The sequence below is a fragment of the Lissotriton vulgaris genome, chromosome 2_1 (genome assembly GCF_964263255.1).
Source record: "Lissotriton vulgaris chromosome 2_1, aLisVul1.2, whole genome shotgun sequence".
In the NCBI taxonomy this organism is placed as follows: domain Eukaryota; kingdom Metazoa; phylum Chordata; class Amphibia; order Caudata; family Salamandridae; genus Lissotriton; species Lissotriton vulgaris.
This window is the reverse complement of record NC_141687.1, coordinates 392294510-392316326: the sequence shown is the minus strand read 5'-3', so window position 1 is coordinate 392316326 and position 21817 is coordinate 392294510. Positions and strand designations below refer to the sequence as shown.

General features: G+C 44.3%; 1 protein-coding gene across 4 annotated transcripts in view; it reads right to left on the bottom strand.

The window, feature by feature from the left end:
• Positions 1–21817, bottom strand: part of LOC147730436 (caspase-8-like) — a 260962-nt gene that overhangs the window by 174705 nt on the left and 64440 nt on the right. The window contains exon 3 of one of the 4 annotated variants that reach the window (XM_086955247.1): positions 15193–15226. The exons of the other annotated variants lie outside the window; for them this stretch is intronic. The gene's annotated coding sequence lies outside the window, so the exon portion shown is untranslated. The remainder of the gene's footprint in view (positions 1–15192; positions 15227–21817) is intronic. 4 annotated transcript variants of the gene reach the window in all.

Below are 21817 nucleotides of genomic sequence, written 5' to 3'. Positions count from 1 at the left end.
CCACCTACTTCAAGTAGATGGTAATGCATTCGCAAATGGGAAGGGGTCCCCAATAATTTTTTAAGGGCAGGCAGTGGCCCAGGGACCTCTGCCTGCCCATAGAAAATGAAACTAAAACGTTTCATTTTCGTTTTTTTAAATGCATTGTAAACGGGCTGCATTTTCTTTTTCAAACTGCTTTATTTAAAAGAAGTTGCAGACATGGTGGTCAGCAGAGCCCAGCAGGCCACCATACCTGGGAGGGCTGGCATTCCCAATGGGCTCGAAAATTGCGAGAGGCTCATTAATATTAACGAACCTCATAATTTGAGACCCCATTGGGAATCCCAAACAGTGTTAAACTGTTGTACATTTCATTTAGTGACTCGTAATTTGCCACTCGCAACGTGTCGCCAATTGCGAGGTGCTAAATGAAATGGTCGTACATCTGGGCCCAAAATCCTTAGAACTTTGAGTATTTGTTTTGTGTGCACACGTGTGTATTTTTTTAAAATCACTGTTTTAATATTTGAAATTTAACTCAAACAATTTTGTTGGGGGTCCCCGGCTACCAGTGGTGACTCAATGGGGGTCCTCAGGAGTCAAAAGTTTGGGAACCACTGTCTTGGAGAATAAGATGCTGAGCCAGTGGCAGGATCTGTACAAAATCCTAGAAAAACTAACTCCAGTCACCTGTAGGTTTGAGGTTAACACAGCAAAAAAAATCACAAATCTACCATGTAAACCTTTTGAAAAAAATGGGAAAGACCGAACCCCAGGCTATTCCCGGGGAAGGGAGATCTAGAAACGGAGGACCTCCAATGTATAGATCAAACGTCGAGCAGAATAGAACAACAGGAGTTGCTGGGTGGTTTAAAGTCAAGTCTTTTCTACAATTCTCAGTCACACCCACATAATTCACCTTTGCTTAGTTACGGATTCTGTAAAGCGAGTGAGATTAAAATCATATATACCAGAGGCTCGAAGCAAAGCTATAAAGAAGGAAGTGCAAAAGATGCTACAAATGGAGGTGATTGAACTCTCCGTGAGCGAATAAAATTTGCGAGTGGTTTTAGTCCCTAACCCGGATGGCACAATCTGTTTCTGTAAAGCTCAGAAGATCTGCAGAGCAGAGGAATAGATGTAATTCCGGTGTTAGGGCATACTAGACAAAACAATGTTCCCAAACTCCAAACTCAACAGAAGCCCCCCTTTTCTCTGTTGCAAGCAGCAACAGGTAATATAAATAAGGTGGGTGAGATTACAGAGTTGAAAATATGTAAGTCTAAGGATTCCCGTGGAGTATCCTACGTTATCCCTACCTTGCTTTCTTATCAATCTGCTATTGGAGAGGAAAATGCCCAATGGAACTGGCTTCCCAGAGTACTCGCTGAAAAATCCTTAAGTAATCAACTATCCAATCCGCACCTTTAGCAAAGAATTATCTATAATATCCTGGAATGCAGCCGGTTTAAAAAACAGTCCGGAGAAAACAGCATTCCTTTTGTCCCTAGAGGCAAATATAATATGCCTCCAGGAGACATGGTGCACTGATAACATTCAAATAGGGAAAGACTATTATGTATTGGAAGGTAGCGCCTCCTCAAATAAAAAAGGACATGCCAGCGGGGGTATAGCTTGCCTCTTATCAAACCGAATAAATTGGGACTACGAGCATTTTTTGGACCCGAGTAACCTCTTTCAGGTAGTAACTTTATTTGGGTCTGGTAATCCTACAGCTGGTAACCGTCTGGCTCTGATAAATGCTTATATACCTCCAGAAGTTGGTTTTAATGCAATCTTAAAAAAGGTCTTCCTCCTTATCCAGAGTATCAGGGAGAAAGATCCAAGAACGGTTATAATTTTAGTTGGGGACTTGAACTGCAAGATCTCCAACTCTAGCTTAAACTTATTCTGTGACAAAATGAGAGAAGAAACTCTCCATATTCCTCGAGCAATGTTCCCTGAAAATATAAAAACAAACAAACGTGGCAAACTATTACTAAATGAGTTGGCAGAATCGGATGGGATTATTGCAAATGGGAGACTCCCTTCGGATTCCCCAGCTAGTTTCACGCATAAATCCTACCAAGGGGAATCAATCCTTGATTATGTAATACTGGGGACTCAATCTTTTGAGTTGTTGAAGGACATCGATGTGATCGATACACCGTTAAGTGATCATAGAATCCTCTTCATCTCGATGAATGTAAAGTCTTCTAAATGTGATCAGTGGACTCTGAATAGTGATCAAACAAACTTCGGTACCAAATCAGGAAGGTGCTACTGGAATGCAAGGGCACATCGAAATTTGGAAGCAATGCTCGATGTAGCAATATCGGAGCTTCCTTCCTGGTATGGCTCTGAAATTGAAAATTTCTCCTTGTTCTTGAAGTCAGTGATAACAGGGACAAAAAAGCTGAATAAGAAAAAGTCCATTGGTATATTCCCCTGCCCTCTGAGACTGCTTAACATAGAAATTAATAAATTAGTAAGGGCCCAATATTTAAATAGAACAGGTGTTATAGCACAACAAATAACAAAGCTAAAAAGGAAAAGGAGAAGGCTTTTAGCCTCACTACGTAAAGAAAAAGAGGACGCCATCTGGGTAAAAATAAGAGAAGCTGCTATTAACGGGGAAATGAGGCAATTTTGGTCCCTTATAGGTGAGGGGTGCGGACTGAGAACTAGCCCTCTACCCATCCCTATTGAGGAACAAATATGGAGGGATTTTGTCTCTAACCTTTATGCAAGCAATAATACGGTGACTCCCCAAGAATGGCCAATTGAAATGAGTTTACCTTTAGAGCCTTTCACAGAAAAGGACATAGACTTAGCTATCAGGGAAATGAGGCGTTCAGGGGCTATGGGCCCAGATGAATTGCCCATTAACGTACTAAAACAGAACAGGGCTAAATGGAGTACGCTTCTCTGCCCAATTTTTAACATCTGTTTACTAAGAGGTAAGGTCTTACCCTCCTGGAAGGGAAGTATCCTGGTTCCATTGTTTAAAAAGGGAGATCGCCTATCCCCTAAGAACTACCACCAGATTGCATTGCTGGATGCAATCGGCAAAGTTTTTACAAGATGTCTGCTCAAACGAATAAACGCATGGGTGGAGTCTTCAAATATTCTCCCACTCGAGCAGACAGGCTTTAGGAAAAACCATGGGACCATGGACAACTTAACCGCCCTCCAGGCAATAATCGACAAATACATCGGAGCCAGAAAGGGGAGAGTCTATGCGGCATTCATAGATTTCTCCACGGCCTTTGATAAGGTCGACCGACAAGTATTGTGGAGAAAACTATATGCCCTGGGAATGCCTCATAGACTCTTACGTTTGGTACAGGATTTGCATGATAACACGTGGTGCAAAGTGCTATTGGGGGGAGAAAGGGGCCTATCCCAGCTCATTCCATCGGCGAATGGCCTTAAACAGGGCTGTCTTTTAGCTCCCCTCTTATTTTCCCTTTACGTTAGCGATCTCCCCCTTACTTTATCTGCATGTGAAGGAATTGCGCCACGCCTGGGAGACAGATATATCTCTTGTCTAATGTATGCGGACGATATATTAATTTTAGACCTTACCCCAAAAGGTCTTAACAACCGTCTACATTCATTATACACTTTCTCCGAAGAGCATTTCCTGAAAATAAACATCTCCAAAAGCAAGATAATGTGTATGGAGGGGCGAAAAATATTGAAGTTGGAGCACATTAGCTGGGAGCTGGGAGGCCAAAAATTAGAAAGAGTAAAAACATATGTATTCCTGGGCAAGGTTGTTAACAGCAACTTGAGCAACAAATCCCACATAGAAAATAGCTCCCGTAAGGCAAAGTCTCAGGGAAATGGCTTGAGAGCATTGTACAAATCAACCGGCAAAAGACACTTTGTCCACCTGCTGGAGGCTTTCCGGGCAAAAGTCCCCCCAACTCTGCTTTACGGGGTAGAATTAATCGACTTTCTCGAATGGGGTTTCTTGGACACTATCGAGGGCATCCTCTTGAGAAGCTTAACTTCGGTTAATAATAGTTGCAGTGCAGCAGCCCTTCATTTAGAATTCGGTCTAAGAAGTAGCTGGGCACAGGGCCTAGCAGGAGTTATTCGCTGGGTTATCTGTTTAATCAAAGGAAAACCAGCCACTCTAAGATCCCTAATCACAAAAGAGTTGATGGGCCCCCTAAAAGAGCATTCGATTCTTATAAAGAATTACAGGAAGGCCATTACACTCTTGGACTTGGAGGAAGCCACTCTTTTAGACCTTTCTATGCACCAATTAAAATTAACATTAAAACAAGCCACATGGAAGCTAAGCTACGAAAGGGATCGCAACTTGATTATACAAAAGAAGGGGGTTACGCAAGCTGTTGATTCTTGTTTATTTAGACAAATACAACCTTACGCTTCCTGGAACATACCCCACGGTTTACGCCGTTTTTGGCTGCTTCTTAGGCAGGATCTCCTTCCCCTGAATAAGTTGTTGGCCAAATGGCACGGCATATCTAATGTATGTAACTTCTGCAATGTCTCAGTTCAAGACTCTATACACGTCCTGCTAGTTTGTCCAGCATTAATGGCTTATCGCCGTCTCTGGGTAAAGCCTGTATGTGTTCAGTTTGGTATTTTATCTGCAAGATCTCTGATAGATGCTATCTTTAGTCCTCCAAATGAATTTTTTTGTAACAGAATTTTAAATTTTTTAAAATGTTTTTTAGAATTGTATTAGATGAATGGTACGTTAACTTTGTATATTCTTTGCTAGTATAAGTTGTTTACATATGGTTTCATTTTATTATATTTTGTTGGTCACTATGTAATATGTGGATCTCCAAGGAGTTCCAAAATCATATTTAAATAAATAATTGAATTGAATTTCTGTAAAGATTTTCAAGAGATAAATAAAATATCTAAGTTTGATGTGTGCCCCTTCCCCGTATCGATGAGATGGTAGAAAGACTAGAACAAGCCCAAAACGTCAGAACTCTAGACTTATGTAAAGGGTATTGCCAGATACTCCTGAATCAGAGTGAAACAGACCACCTTTTCCACACCTTGGGGGCTATATCAATTCACCGTTCTAACTTTGGACTTCATGGGGCTCCTGCCACTTTCCAAAGGATGATGAACACCTTCCTCCAACCCCACGCCGAATATGCTGCACCCTATATAGAGGACATGATCATTCACAGCCATTTCTGGGAAGAACATTTAGGTCACCTCACAGCCGTCCTCCGAACTCTACAAAAAGTAAAACTAAAAAGCAGACTTAAAAATGCCATTTAGCAGCCAAACAAGTAAAGTACTTGGGGTATTTGTTGGGAAAAGGACTTATCCACCCCCCAAACTGAGAAAATAGCGGGTATACTGCAGGTACCATCCCTCAAACAAAGAGACTGATGGGCATTTCTTGAGCTAGCAGGAAACTACCGTAGATTCATCCCCAGATTCTCCCACTGGGCTACTCCTTAATTGGTTTGCTAAAACAAACCAGAGAAGCTGGAAGAGAGTTTCAAATTATTTTAAGGCATTAAAAAAAGCCCCCAGGGCCGTGTCCAGTAAAGCATGGAGTTGGCAGTGTACGCACCGAGTACCAGCATGTGAGAGACGCAACAGCAATCTCTGTGCACCCGGACAATCGCGCCCACGACAGAGTGCAGAGGCACAGCTGAGGGGCCCTGAGGACAGGGTTGGATTGGGATTTTTTTTAAAACGGCTCGGGAACACCCCGAAAAACTGGCCCACATTTGTGTATTGCCTTTCCGCAAAACACTGCTTCAGAGAAGGTTTATGAAAAGAATGGGTGTGGGGGCATGTTTTATTAACTTCACTTAGCACAAATTAGTTCACATTGCTGAGCCACACATGAATGCAAGTGAGACCACCTCTGCTCAGGCCCCCTGTCCCTGCTCAATCTTCATACATTAATGGGCATCCAAGCAAGAGTAAGGCGGCCCACTCGGGGTTTACATCTGGCTCTCGAGGGACGGGGGTAATCTTGCGCAGGGGATGTCCTTACCTCATAAACAGGGTCTGGTCGGATGAGCAGGGTCGTTATATGGTGCTCTCCGGCACATGGGAGGGACAGGCCTTCAATGTTATTCCCGTGTATGCCCCACCTGGGATGCAGCATCCTCTGTTGCGAGACCTAGGGACGCTTTTGCTTGACCTACCCCTGGGGCATGGGGAAGAGAGGGGGGAATTTTAACTTGGCTGTAGATGGCGTCATTGATCGCCTTCCAGACCGCAGGGAACCCCCAGGGGGGGTCTACACTGGCAGAGTTCCAGTCCGCCGTCGGCCTAGTTGATGTCTGGCGGAGACTAAATCAGACCATTATGCAGTTTACGTTTCATTCTGGCGCCCATAACAGTCAATCGCGCATTGACCACATGTTCACCCACGCTCAAGACATTTGCATATTTACTGACTCCAGGTGGCTTGCGCGTGGAATTTTTGACCATTCCCATATTCTTACGACACTTTTGCTTGACCAGCCCAAAAGACGTGCCTCCCTTACTGTAAACCCATGGGCGCTTAAAGTACCCCACATTAAGGAAGCACTAATCAAAGAAGCTGACTACTATTTCCAAGAAACGTGGGCTCGGTTACCTCAGCCCGCATCCTATGGGGTGCGTTTAGCACGGTTATGAAAGGGAGAGCCTTATTTTTGATGGTTAGCCATAAGAGAGAACTTACCAAGAGAATCGTAGAGCTCGAGGAGGATGTCCTATCCCGGGAAAAAGCCCTGGCACTTACCTCTGATCCCGAGCTGCAGCACTCACTCACGATGGTGCGTCTCACCTACACCAAGCTCCTGACGGAAGCGGCCAAAGTGCGGTATACCTCCACGTTCCATAAAATTTATGAACATGGGGAACGGACGGGTAAACTCCTTGCTTGGCTAGAGAAAAAAGAGCAATCGTCGAGACGGGTTCATTCACTGCGCAGGACAAATGGGGATACAAGTACCGATCCCCAACAAATCGCTGATACGTTTGCTTTTTACTTCTCATCGGCGTAAACGCCCTCTGCGACGTCCCAGTCGTACGCGGCTGGGGACCTCCTTTCGGCCATTAAAGTTGCATGTCTGTCCCCACAGGACCGTGATTCTCTGGAGGGTGCGATAACGGATGCAGAGATTCAGAAACTGATACAAGACGTCCGCTCGGGTAAAGCTATGGGACCCAATGGGCTCCCTAACGAATTCTTGAAGCCTCTGGCTTCCAAACTTTCCCCCTACTTGCTACAAATGTACACTGAAAGTCTAGACGAAGGGGCATTACCTGCTTATGTTCGAACGGCCTCCATTGTGGTCATCCAAAAGCAGGGCAAACCATTAGATGACTGTAGGGCCATTCGTCTGATCTCACTACTGACAGTTGAGGCGAAAATTTTAGCTAAGCTATTGGCCAACATGCGTATCCCCTGCATTACGGAGCTTGTGCACCCTGACCAATCTGGGTTTATGCCAGGGAGAAATACAGCTTTGAATATGCTGCGACTCCACGGGGTCCTGGATAGACGCAATACAATCAGGAAGGATGTAGCTTTGAATATCCAAAGATGAAAAGACACACTAGGTAGATAATCTGGCTCCATTCCTTAGGAGATTAGAGCTGGATATAAATCACTGGAGATTGCTACCGCTTTCTCTGATGGGTCAGATGGCGATTTTCAAAATGAATGCATTACCCAGGTTCACATACACACTACAGAATAGCCTAAACACAATCCCGACCACTTTCTCCTTGATGCTTAAAAGGGTAATAAGGTCCCTAGTATGGTTAGATGCCCCATTATGAATAGCTCTCTCAACGCTCGGTATGGAATTTTAAAAATCACTATGAAGCAGCACAACTTAGTGTGGTGAAGAACGGGCATATGCCTACACCAATCAACCTTGGATGGGAAAGGTTAAATCGTTGTCCTACGGTGGTAAGCCGATGACAGACGCACCATCTGCTACTGCAACAGTAATCTCCATATGGTGTAGGCTACTGAGAGAAATGGGGTCGGAAAAAAGGCTAATACCTAAGGCTACTGTTTGGGTGGGCACCAAACTGGGCCCAGTCAACGCAATACTGGGAATCTGGAGGTGGGACCGGATTGGCCTCTCCTTACTAGAGGAAATGTGTGAAGCGAACAGCATGGCTCCCTTTGAGCACCTCTGGAAGGAATATGACATGAATTCCACACAAAAGTTAAAATATTTAAGGTTACACCAAGAATTGCAGGCCGGGATCCCCCCAAGAGAGGAGACGAAGGAGGAATCCAGGCTGGATTCTGAACAACCATTGTTAGATGGTTGCATGACCACAATGACAATTTCCCTAACATATGGTACATTAATGATAAACACACAGGGAGACATGCACAAACTACGAACACAATGGCAGATAAATGTATGGGAACTAGATGTCGAGGACTGCAATTGCCATGAGAAGTTGCAATTTAGGTAAGTTTTGGCTGGATCCAACTTAATATACTACATAGGGTATACTATTCCAGAACGCTTCTGCACAACATAGGCCTGGCTGGGGACAATCAATGCATACGTGCGTGTGGTCAAAACAGTTCCTTCATACACACACTATGGAATTTCCCAGCTCTTCATTCAAGCTGGAATAGGACCTTGCATAGATTAGAAGCAGCAGTGGGCTCACAGATAGATGGACAGGCACCCCTGGTACTATTAAGAATATGGAGGTACTGCTGCAACCTTGTACCAGAATCTTCTTATCAACCCGGGTTTCCTCCTAGCCAAAAGAAAAATTGTGCGGAAATGGGGAAGTGCTGAGCACCCATAAGTACAGGATTGGATTAGGGAAATGAGTGCATGTCAAGCAAAGGAAAAACTAGTTTATGAGGGAAGGTATGCCCTAAGAAGTTTAGGTAAAGTTTGGGACTGTTAGCCCATAGAAGGGTAGAGCTATGACTATTATAGGGGTGAAACTTGTAGGAATTAAGGACTATTACAAGAAGTCAAGGTCAAAACGAGAAGGAACCAAGGCCCTAGACTCCTCAAGTTAATATTGAATCTTGATAAGATGTAAGCAAACAGAAATAGAAGGGCTGATATCACATTTACCCTGGTTAATGCAGGCGGGAGGGAGGTGAGGCGGAGACTGTGCACGTATTGGAAGGAACGTTCCATCTTTTTTCTTTCCTGTTATTGTTGTATATGCAAAATCAATAAAATACACAATTAAAAAAAAGGAAACAGCCCTAACCTCTGAACTGGTGTTGCAAACCCCAGATTATACCAAGAAATTCATCTTCGTAACAGATGCTTTTGGGGTAGGACTAGGAGCTGTTCTAGCCCGAGCGGATACAAACGGGGTAAAAAATCCTGTTTGTGTATGTCAAAAACTTTTTCCCAAAGAGCCCAAGTATGCGATAGTCGAGACAAAGGGTTGGTTGTCAAATGGGCTATCGAAACTCTTCGATATTACCAAGAACGGAGAGAATTTGATCTATATAACGATTATGCCACTTTAGATTGAATGTCCCAAAACAAGGGGAATAATGCTAGAGTACTGAGGTGGTTTCTGGCTCAGCAACTCTTCTGGTTCCAGATCGGAAGAGAGCAAACAGACAGATTTCTTTTAAGGAAGAAAATAAGGGAGATGTGATGAGCCTAAAAGCCGGTATCCAAGATTACCTGGTTGGCCAGATAAGTATTCTGTGAAGAGAGCTCCCGGCGGGCAGGAAGACCTAAAAATTGTTATAGAAGAAATGCAATATGAAGAAGTGGCGCAACAACTGACGGCAGTAGAGAGCGTCACTGCTATACATGGTGAAAGAGCAGTGCATGCCCAAAACCTCCTGCTGATAAGCAAGAGGTGAAGAGTTCACTGGAAAACAGAATGAATTACCTGCAAGATCATAGTTGAAGAAAAACTCGTGTTTGGCAAGCTTAAAGGAGTTTATGGGCTTAGCACACAGGCATGTATTTTGTGTTCTCAGTGAATTAAAACTAATTAAACAATGAGAGCAGGAGACTGAATCAGCCTAAACACACGGAATCTGACAAGAGGTCTTGGGAGCAGAATGTAAAGCACACACACACAAATACACCTGCTTTTAAGGGAAATATATGTGCAATCAAGAGGAGAGAATAGTTTGTTTGTTAAGAATTGGTAGAACTGCAATAAAGGAAGTGTAGAGAATTTGGTTAAAAGTTTAGGAATACAAATGACTTGAGGTAATTGAAATTTTTATGGTCAAGTATGTCCCCTAACGTGTACCCCAACGTTTCCATGTACGTGCTTAAAGTACATGTAATTTCCCTCCATGACCAAATATGAAGACGCATATACATTTGCGTCCAACGTTAACATGTCATCTACCAGATCCACCATGAATGGATCGATAATTCAGTCTTTAAACATGCCATGCCAACGTCTTTACATGGTATACTTGTACGTTTTCTGGCTCTGCCGAGCTAGGCCCTGATTTCTGACTTCGAGCCATTCCATTAAAGCCCGTATGACTCAGATACCACGGACTCTGCCTCTCATTTGATTGAGCTATTCTTTTACCTGTCATTAATTATACGGAAAAATTGTACGGTAATTTTATTTACCACATAATTTGGCGCCCGAACAGGAACTCCTCCCCCACCCCACGCGCCGGCGATGCGTCGCAGGCCTTGACCCCTCTACAGCCGTGACAGACTCCTATGCGCATCTGCAGGTTTTCCTGTATCTCCCTCAGGCCCACGGAGGAGACGGAGACTGCGGTTCAGCATCCAGACGAGGCGGTGAGGAGTGCGGAGGATCCCGACCAGAGCCCAGCCGAGAGAGCAAGGTCCGAGGTGTCCTGAGGCCCACCTGTTTCCGAAGCATCGAGGCGCATGCGTAGTGCGTAGCAGTAACCAGACGTCGTAGCAGTCCAGTCCAGTCTAGTCCAGTCTAGTCCAGTTTCCGAGGCCTTCCGTTCTTGCATCCCGGTGAGTACCGTTGCTGGGGACGCATCTAGACGGGTGCATTAATTTGTGTCCGGTCAAGACGGGTCTGGGTACAGAGATCCGGTCTGTACTGTTTTAGCAGTGCATCTGTACTGTTTAGCAGTGCATCTAGTAGTTCAGTAATTCAGTATTCTAAGTCTTCTAGCATTATCTCTCGAGATTTCCAGTATCGTGTTTTCTATGTACTAGACAGTATCTGTTCGAAACGTTTCAATGTATTTTAGTGTCGTGGTGTGAATGATTGTTTGCTGTTCATTACGGTGTTTATTGTGTTCACGTCCGAACCACTCCAATCATGCCTCGGTTTTCGAAATTACGTCAGATAGGAACTAGGAAAGGGATACTCGAAGAAGCAGTTCCCGTCCCGCCTAGGGACACTCCAGGATATTTTATGTACCACAAACATGGCTTAGATGCCGTGCTGTACTTAGATTTATGGGTGGACTACACTAAAGACCTGGAAGAGAAGTATAGATGGCCTGTTACAGGGACATGGGATGCGCAGTGCATCATGAGAGTAGAAGAAGCACTGTGGAAAAAGAAAGCCAGACAATCTCAGAAAGATGCCATAGAATTGTGGCGTAAAGAATCACATAGAAGGACAGAGAAAGAAATCAGAAAAGCAGAGAAAAGTAGAGAAGAATCTGAAAAAGTCAGAGAAAAGGAGTTACTAGAAGAAGGCGAACAAGTCAGATTAGAACAATTGGACCGTCAAAGAAATGCACTCATTACAGGCATGTATCCAGTTCTTGCCGAGGGCCTGCCCAAGGCGACCCCGGAAGTACCCCGTGACTTGCCGCCACCATTGGTTCCGACTAAAGTACGTCACAAACAGACCGCAGCAGACATATTCCTTTCTTCTTATTTAGATGGCGTGGCTCCAGCATATACCAATGTACCCGTACCACCCGTTGATAATGTACAACAGCCTGCCAAGACTGTTCAAGCCATGACCCCACCACGTCACCATCTTCCCGCGCCTGTAGTCACTTCCCCTACTGCTGTTGCTACTACTACTGGCCCCCCAACTATTGGTCCTCATAATCCTTTTGCGACAACTGCAACCCAGAGTCCACCCCGTTACATATACCTCTTCTACCTGCCATGACCTCAACAGCTACAACCCAGTCAGGTTATGCCCTCGCTTCAGCTTCAGGAGGTGCCGTAGGAGGCCACCTCCGCACCCCGCCACAAGTAAAACGGATGACAGTCAGAGAATTAGCATTGCAACGTACACCAAAAGCGGTTGCATACGAAAAACTCAGACAGTATATTACAGATTGTAGATATGATCCGGTACCTGGCAAAGAGGGAGACATGAGGTTAGCCTCGTTACGTCTACGACGTGTTACAGATTATTTGATGTTATTACCAGAAATGACAAACCATCTAGACAACATATATCATTTTATTAGAACGGGGGAGAGACCAGAATGTATTTGTGAGGCCCTGGCATATCAAAAGACTGAGACACAAAGTTTCATTTTACGATTCTTGATTAATTGTCTGATAAGGGAACAAGACCGGCCAGGTGCTGTCAAAGAAGAGATGGATGTACTGGTAAAATGGAGTCAGAATATTGCAGATTGTAAACATGATAAACAAAATTGCATAGATGCCATGTGCAGAAAGATCCGTAAAGAAATAATAACGATGCATGAAAGACAAAAGGCTGAAAGGGGAACCGAGTCAGACAAGAATGAATCCTCAGAGGAGGAAGAAACAGAGACTCCAGTAGAGAATCAAGGCACAATTGCGTACGTAGGTAGAGTGAAGCTTCCTAAACAGTATTCCTTTGACAGACCTTTTGACAGACCCATACGTCTGGAAAACAAGAAACGTTTCCTTTCCCCCATTCCAGAACAATGTTCTCTTGAACATGTATTTCAACATACTGATAAAATACTGAAAGAAAGAATAGGTTATCATGAACTTAGTACCATGCGGGATCAGGAACTAGCCCGGTTAGCAGTCCAATGGGCTGAGAACGACAGTACGTATAAAGACGATTCAGTAGCACAAACGTTTTTGAGCCTTTCCCCAGACGAACAGCGACTAGCTGGTATATACATGATCCAACATCTCATTACACTATATGAAAATCAGCACTCAGATCCAGGTCCATTGTATAATATGTTGCAAGACTTACTTCTGAAAAGATGGAGAGGCCTAGGTACCGATTTGATTAATGTGATTCTTGAACAACGTCACAAATACAGAACATTCCTGACTCCACATTTTGTTTCTGTCCCACCACCAGTAAGACAGGAATACCACCTAGACAGACAGAATCCCTTACGAGAAGTTCATCCCGTCCAAACGACTCCAGGGGGTGCGCTTCAACGCGTATTCGTATATACACCCTTAAGTAAAATGGAATTATTGGAAATGAAGAAAATAGTACCTTGTCACGATAAAGACCCTGCAGGGTTCCACCGTGAATTAAAAGACATGTTACTGATGGGAGACTACACATATCCCGATATTATGAAAATTTTAAAAGTACTGTTACCGGCTGGAATTTACGAGAAACTGAAAGAGAAAGAGTGGGAGGTGGGAGATAAGAAGATTAACTGGACTGAATTAGAGGACGAAGAAAAGACACGTACCCAAGGTTTAGGTCTTGGGGACAAAACTAAAGCATTACCAGGATTACTAGTACAAGTTTTGCCTAGATTATTGACGGTTAAAAAAGAGGACTGAGATGCAATCTTAGCCTGCAAACAGAAACAAGACGAAGACACTAGTGATTTTTATTCCAGATTCGAGAAATGTTTTATTATTAATAGTGGCCTGAAAACAAGTAGCGAGTCATATCCACATCTTTTTGTGACCAAACTAGTCGAGAATTCCTTACCCCAGGTTAAGAACCGTGTACTGAAAGTTGAAAGTACATGGCAAGCTAATACGCCTTCCCAAATGTTACAAATGTTACAGTACCACCAGAACAGAATTAGAGAGGAACATGATCATGAACAGAGACGTATGAAAGACACGAAAATGAAAGTACTAGTTGCCCAGTCAGTTCCAGCTGATGGTCAGAAGAGGGGTACCACACAGACTAGTCATTCTGCAGCTCCTGTTAAAGGAACCTGCAACTATTGTAAACAGCCAGGTCACTATATAAATGAATGTGCCGTTCTGAAACACAATATAGCCACTTCTGTCTCTGAAAGCTGCATCATGGAAATACATCCGAGACCTCTGCCTTACTTCCTGCCAAGCGAAGCGGTGCCTGGCTCAGCCTGGCCTGCCTGCCAAGACAGTATTCTGCCTTCAAGTTATCAGTTCAGCCTCCTCGAAAACACATTCCAGTCTAGTGATATAGGTAAACATATTCCCGGCTGCAGAGCAAAGGGCCAAGCCTTCCTGTCTCCTTTATGTAATTCATTGCTCCCGTTACCATGGTAGGCCCATGGCCCCGCGCATTACACTTAGACACATATGCATTCAGTATAGTATAGCCTCTGCCCGAGAGACCTTTTACTTCAGATAAAACATCCTCCAAACACAAGATATCAGATATGTTATAGGAACAGGTCGGTCTGACATGCCAGACTTCTGTCTCCTCTACTAGTGCTAAAGTCAAGCCCCCGGCTCTCCCTAGTTCCACGTCAATCACACGTCATACTAATTGCGCGCGCACCCATGTTAAAGGTTTCTGCTGACCCTGCAGAAATTCTCTATGCATCCACCCACCTATGACACTTCCTGTGACGTTTCCAGCACACACCTCCGTGTACGCCCTTGTACACGCCTTCTTGCTACGCACATGTGTTCTTATCTTATACTTTTCACTTGTCACGCCTACTGTATCCATCACCATTGTACAGTTTTACTATATATATTGTGTACTGTTAATAAAACGTTGACATCATTGACATCATTGCATATCTCTTCCTGAACCCTTGTGGTGATGGATCTGATCTCCACTGGCTCGAGCCATTCCATTAAAGCCCGTATGACTCAGATATCACGGACTCTGCCTCTCATTTGATTGAGCTATTCTTTTACCTGTCATTAATTATACGGAAAAATTGTACGGTAATTTTATTTACCACAGACTAAATGTTTCTGTAACCAAGGAGTAACCTCTAAGCAACTTAATGTTTGACTTTTTGTAATAAGCATTGTCTGACTGTGTATAAAAGCAGCTGCCTGTGAATCAGTAAATTGAGACTGGCTGTTTAGCTGTGTGCAGTCGGTCGCTATCCCTGTTGCGACAGTTAAGAGCTGTTTTTACCTTGCCAAAAGTAGTCTTTTTCTTTTAAGTTACCCTGCAACAAAACAAAACAGGCATTTACAATGCAATGGTCTCGACATTATTAAAGGTAGAGCTATTGGCATTGCTCATGACATTTTTTTTCATTTTTTTTTTAAAACATAAATAAATGGTATTGTCATTTACAATGGCAGTAGGTGAGCATTATAGAGTAGTATAGAGTATTCGTGGACACAGAGCCACACACAGACACTCACACACACACACAGACAGACAGAGCCGCGCACACACATACAGACAGAGCCGCACACACACAGACAGAGCCGCACACACACACAGAGTTCCGCAAAATCGGCGGCGCAGCCAACGGGTTAAACTGAAAGAGTGATATGAGGCGCTTTTACCCAAAAACGTATTTGTTTGTCAAGTTGACAAACAAATGCTTTTTTTTAAAAGCACCCTGTGAAAGCACACATGGCGTGCTGAATGTTGCAGGAAAGCATGTAGTGCCTGCAGTAGGAGAAACCATTAAAGAAAGGAAAATGATACATACCAGTATGCATCTGTTCTTGACATGTAGAGCTGCAGAGTCCTACATTTAGCAATAGATCGCCACCTGGTGTTGGGCTCGGATGATTGCAGATTGTTGTCTTCTTGGAAGAAGTCTGTGTAGTCACAAGATAGGTGACTCCTCCCTTGGACAATACTGTGCATGGTCATCGACTCCATCCTCAGATTGTTTTTCGCCATGATGGGAAATGATGGAGTTAGTAGAAGTAAAGAGAAAGGATGTCCATGCGTGTGCATCTAAGTAAGATGAGTACTGGAACGGATACAAGTCCCGGGGAGGCCGGGAGGGCATGTAGGAATCTGCAGCTCTACATGCCAAGAACAGATGCATACTGGTAAGTAGCATTTTCCGTTCGAGGCATATGAGCTGCAGATCCTACATTTAGCAACGATTGTGCAGCAGTGTCTCCCCTAGCGGTGGTCGCTTGTATCCGTTGCAGCATACTGAAATAGTGTTTTAAGAACAGCTTGGCCCACTGCAGCTTGCTGCTTGGCTTGCACATCAACACAATAGTGTTTAGTGAAGGTATGTATTGTAGACCATGTTGCTGCCTTGCATATGTCCTCTAGTGGTATGTTCCCTAAGAAAGCCATAGAGGCTCCTAGTTTGCGAGTGGAGTGTGCTCTAGGAGGAACTGTTAGTGTACGTTTAGCTTTGTGATAGCATATTTGAATACACTTTACAATCCATCTAGCAATTCCTCCTTTAGAGATGGGATTGCCTTTGTGTGGGGGAGAGAAAGATACAAATAGTTGTTTTGTCTTTCTGAAGGATTTAGTCCTGTCTGTGTAATATAGTAGAGCTCTTCTAACATCTAAGGTGTGTAAAGCTCTTTCTGCAACAGAGTCCGGTTTTTGAAACAACACTGGTAACTCTACTGATTAGTTTAGGTGAAAAGGAGTAATCACTTTTGGTAGGAATTTAGGATTGGGTCTAAGAACCACTTAGTTAGGATGTATTAAAAAAATGGTTCTTCTATTGTGAATGCTTGTATTTCACTAACTGTTCTGAGAGAGGTGATGGCAACAAGGAAAGCAGTGTTCCATGTTAGGAATTGCAGTTGACACTTATGTAACGGCTTAAAAGGGGGTCCCATGAGTCTTGTAAGGACCACATTTGGGTTCCATATTGGAGCAGGTGATAACCTAGGTGGGATTATTCTCTTTAATCCTTCCATAAATGCTTTTATTGCAGGTACTCTAAAGAGAGATAGATGTTGTCTATTTTGTAAATAAGCTGCAACTGCTGCTAAATGCAGGCGTATGGAAGAATAAGCCAAATTGGACCTTTGTAAATGTAGAAGGTAGCAAATGATATTTTGGATGGAAACATCCAGAGGATCAATGTGATTGTTGTTACAGTATATTGCAAACCGTTTCCACTTAGCAGCATAGCATGCTCTGGTAGTGGGTCTTCTAGCTTCTTTAATTATATCCATACAGTCTGATGGTAAGTTTAAGTAACCAAACTCTAGGACTTCAGGAGCCAGATCGCCAAATTCAGTTGGCTTGGTTCTGGGTGCCTTATTTCTCCATGGTTCTGTGTTAACAGGGATGGTGTGAGCCGTAATTTCTGATGTGGAACCAGAGAGAGATCTAGTGCCGTGGTGAAACACGGCTGACGTGCCCATGTGGGGGCCACTAATATTAGTTTGAGAGACTGTTGTCTGAGCTTGCGTACTACTAGTGGAATGAGTGGGAGAGGCGGAAAAGCGTACGCAAATCTGCCTGACCAGTTCATCCATATTGCATTCCCCTCCGACCGTGGGTGTGGAAATCTGGCGGCGAAGGTTGGGCATTTTGAGATTTCGTGGGTGGCAAACAGGTCTATTTGTGGATGCACCCACATTTGGAAGAATGGTTGAAGAACTTGTGGGTGCAACTCCCACTCGTGAATCTGTTGTGACTGGCGACTCAAATGATCTGCTATCTGGTTGTGAATCCCTGGAAGGTGTTCTACTATCAGATGTATGTTTTGAGGGATGGCCCGTCTCCAAATGATCTGTGCAAGTTGGGACAGTTGCAGAGAGTGTGTCCCCCCATGTTTTCGTATATAATATATGGCTGTCATATTGTCCGTCCGGACTAGGACAGCTTTGTTTTGGATTTGTACTTGAAAAGTTTTGAGTGCTAGGAAAATTGCTAGCAGCTCTAAATGGTTGATGTGGAACTGTTTCTGTTGATTGTTCCACTGCACTTGTGTGGTATAATGCAAGAGATGGGCTCCCCATCCTGTGATGGATGCATCTGTCGTGAGCTCTATCTGTGGAACTGGATCTAGGAACGGCCGTCCCTTTGTCAAGTTTTTGGTGTTCCACCATTGCAGAGAGCGATATGTACCGCTGTCTACCAACACCAGGTCTGTGGGCTGACCTTGAGCCTGATTCCACAGTTGTGCTAGACATTCTTGTAGTGGGCGCATTTGCAGTCTTGCGTGAGGAACTATAAAGATGCAAGACGCCATCATGCCTATTAGTTTCATGAACACTCTGGCTTGTAGAGAGTGCTGGCATTGAAAAAGGGAGACTAAGTTCTGAATACTTTGAATCCTGGCTTGACTGGGATACGCTAGAGCTACAGATGTGTTTATAGTAGCTCCTAGATATTGATGAACGTGCGAAGGCTCTAGGTGCGACTTGGTGTCGTTTATCGTAAACCCTAAGATGTGCAGTGTTTGAATTGTTTGTTTTGTGTGTTGTGCACACTGGTTAAACGATTTTGCTTTTATGAGCCAGTCGTCGAGGTAGGGGAAGACATGTATTTGTTGTCTTCTGAGATGTGCTGCCACTACTGCGAAGCCTTTTGTAAACACTCGTGGTGCTGTTGTGACCCCGAATGGAAGGACTTTGAACTGATAGTGTTGTCCTTGTATGACAAACCTTAAATACTTCCTGTGCGCAGGATGTATTGGAATGTGAAAGTAGGCGTCCTTTAGGTCTAGTGTGGACAGAAAATCTCCCTGTTGTAGTAATGGGAGTACCTGTTGTAAAGTGATCATGTGAAAATGATATAATTTTATGTAGTGGTTGAGGGGTCTGAGATCGAGAATTGGTCTTAATGTCCTGTCCTTTTTTGGAATTAGGAAATACAGGGAGTAAACTCCTGTTCCTTGTTCCTCTAACGGAAATACTTGAATAGCATCTTTTTGTAGAAGTGCTAGAACTTCCTGTTGAAGCAGAGTTATGTGTTCTGCAGACATTGGACGCTGCCTGGATGGTATGTTTGGGAGGGTTGTTGTGAGTTCTAGTTGGATAATTTGTCTTACCCACCTGTCTGTCGTGATGGAGTTCCAGACAGGTAGGAACTGTGAAAGTCTGCCCCCCACAGGAGTGGAATGCTGTAGGGGAGGCAGAGGGAAGTCATTGTTTAGGAGTGGAAGAGGAGCGGTTGTTGTTATTACCTCTACCTCTTCCCTTGTTGTTATTGCCTCTGTATCCTCCTCTAAAATAGCCTTTATTAGAGGAGGTTTGTCTGTGTGTTTTAAAAGATGATGTTGTGTCTGCGCCGGTCTGCTTGGAGCCTCCTCTATAAGAGGAGCAGCGAAAAGGACCTCTAGTTAGCGGGGATTGTAATGCCCCCATTGACTTAGCGGTGTCTGTGTCTTTCTTCATCTTTTTTAATGTATTATCTACCTCCGGCCAGAACAATTGGTTCTGATTAACACCTTGACTGCTACAGTAATTCCCCCTCTGTGCTGCAGATCCTTGAATCCCATTATTCATGACGAGCTCAGCTTGTCATGAGCACACAAGCAGTGTACTGCATGACGAGCTGAGCTCGTCATGAGCATGGAAGGGGTTAAAGGGCTGGTTCAGGATAGTAGTTTGTACTTCTGGTTTAAAACCCGAAATGCGCAACCATGCGTGACGCCTGAGAATAACACTTGTGTTAACTGCTCTGGATGCTGTGTCAGCTACATGTAGTGCGCATTTAATTGAGGCATTAGAAATTAATTTGCCTTACAGTAAAAGTTCTGCTGCCAGATCTTTGGGTTGATCTGGTAGGTGTTCCATTAACTTCTCTAGTTGATCGTAATGAGTCCTGTTGTAGCGTGAGATTAAAGCCTGTGTGTTTGCTATGCACCATATGTTTGTTGCTTGTGCAGCAATTTGTTTCCCTGACGCATCAATAATCTTGGGACTCTTTGTCAGGTGGGGGTGTGTCCCCAGAAGTTTGAGAATTGGCCCTTTTGCGTGCATTTGAAACTACCAAGGAGTCGAATGGCAGATGTCCCTTAATGTATGCTGGATCAGCTGGTGCTGGCCTATACTTTTTCTCTATTCTAGGATTTAGCACCCTACACCGTACTGGATCTTTAAAAATCTCTGGAGCATGTTTAATGACTCCCTTGATCATTGGTAATATTTGGGTAGACCTTTGTGACTGTTCAAAAGTGTCTAACAAGACGTCCTCCTCAATGGCATCAGAGTGCATAGGAACCCCATGGTAAAGTGCAGCTCTGTTTAATAAATGATTAAACCCAATACTATCCTCTGTAGGGGAATGTTTTGTTGGGTAGTACTAAGGATCAGGGATGTCTGGTGCATTGTTTGGTGCAAAATTATATGCATCATCATCCTTGGGATATTGTGTGTTGATATCCTCATCTAAAGGGTATGTATGTGGCTCTGGAACATCCTCTCCCCACCTAAATCATACTCCTCGTCAGTGTGGTGTGATGATGCAGGAGATTGAATAGGAGAAGTTATAGGTTCCACATATGGAGTAATAGGAGAGGAAGAAGGTGAAGGAGAGGAAGGGTGCATTGGAGAAGTTGCACAGTCCTTTTTGGCAGGAACCACAGGTGTAAGTGGTGTGTCTGGCGGTCTCTTTTTATAAGGAATTGCTTCCACATGTCCAGTTTTTGGATTAATATGGACCTTTTTCTGTCTAGGATCTGGTCTAAACAGTTCTTCCTCTTCTATAATCTTCTTCGGCGTCGATTTTTTCGGAGTCGATAGAGGTTGTTTAGTGTTCTTTGCCTTAGGAGGAGTAACGGAGTCCTTTGGCAATGTTTTCGGTGCCGAAGGTTTTTTAGTCTTATCTGGGGTCTTTGGTACCGATATTATAGGTTTCGGCGTGGAGACAGGTTTTGCTGGGTCTGTGGCGCCGGAAACTGGCTTCCCCTCTTTGTTTTTTGAACTGGAAGGTTTTGGAGTCGAAGCTTTCGGGTCTGGTACAGGTCTTGGCTTTGGCACCGATGGTACGGGTGCCAAAGAGTCCTTGTCTTTGGGCACCGAAGGGTGTTTTGTTTTTGGTGCCGACGAGTCCTTTGTGTCGAAGGATGTTTCGGTGCCAATGGAGGAGGTGTAATTGGCACATGGTGTTTCTTCGGTGCCGAGACACCGGAAGGCGTATTCTCTTTCCTCGGAGCCGGGCCCGAAGGCGGGGCGTTAGAGGGTACATTTCGGTCTCGACTGGGCCCCATGGGCGGAGTGCTGACCGTTGCCTTTTGTTTGGGTAATGTCTGTCGTGCAGGGGCAGATGTACTCACGGTGCCCCGATATAATCTGGAGATCAGGCGAGTCCTCCTCTGCGCCAAGTGGAGCCTTGTCCTCGGAGATATCTTCGATTGGATATTCTTCCTCGGAGACGTCTTCTTCGACGATCTCCTCTTCAAAGATGGCCTCTGGTGCTGGTGCTGATCTCCTCATCTCGTGTCGATGTGCCCTCCGATCCCGGATGGTCTTCTTCGATCGGAAGGAGGCACAGGCTGTGCAGGTCGACTCGTCATGTTCTGGCGAGAGACAGAGGTTGCAAACCTCGTGATGGTCGCTATGAGGGAATTTTGCTCGACATACCGGGCATCTCTTGAATGGAGTTCTGTCCATGAGGCGTACGCCGCCGATGGGCCCAACGGCCCGCGTCGACGCACCGGAATGTAGCTGGTGATGTCGAAAAGTGTATTCAATGTCGAAAGAAGTTTGTTTAAAGTTTCTCGCTTCGAAAATGCAGAAAAAGTCTTTTCTAGCCGGAGCGGAAAACTTTCATCCGAACCCAGGGGCGGAAAAAAACAATCTGAGGATGGAGTCGATGACCATGCGCAGTATTGTCTAAGGGAGGAGTCACCTATCTC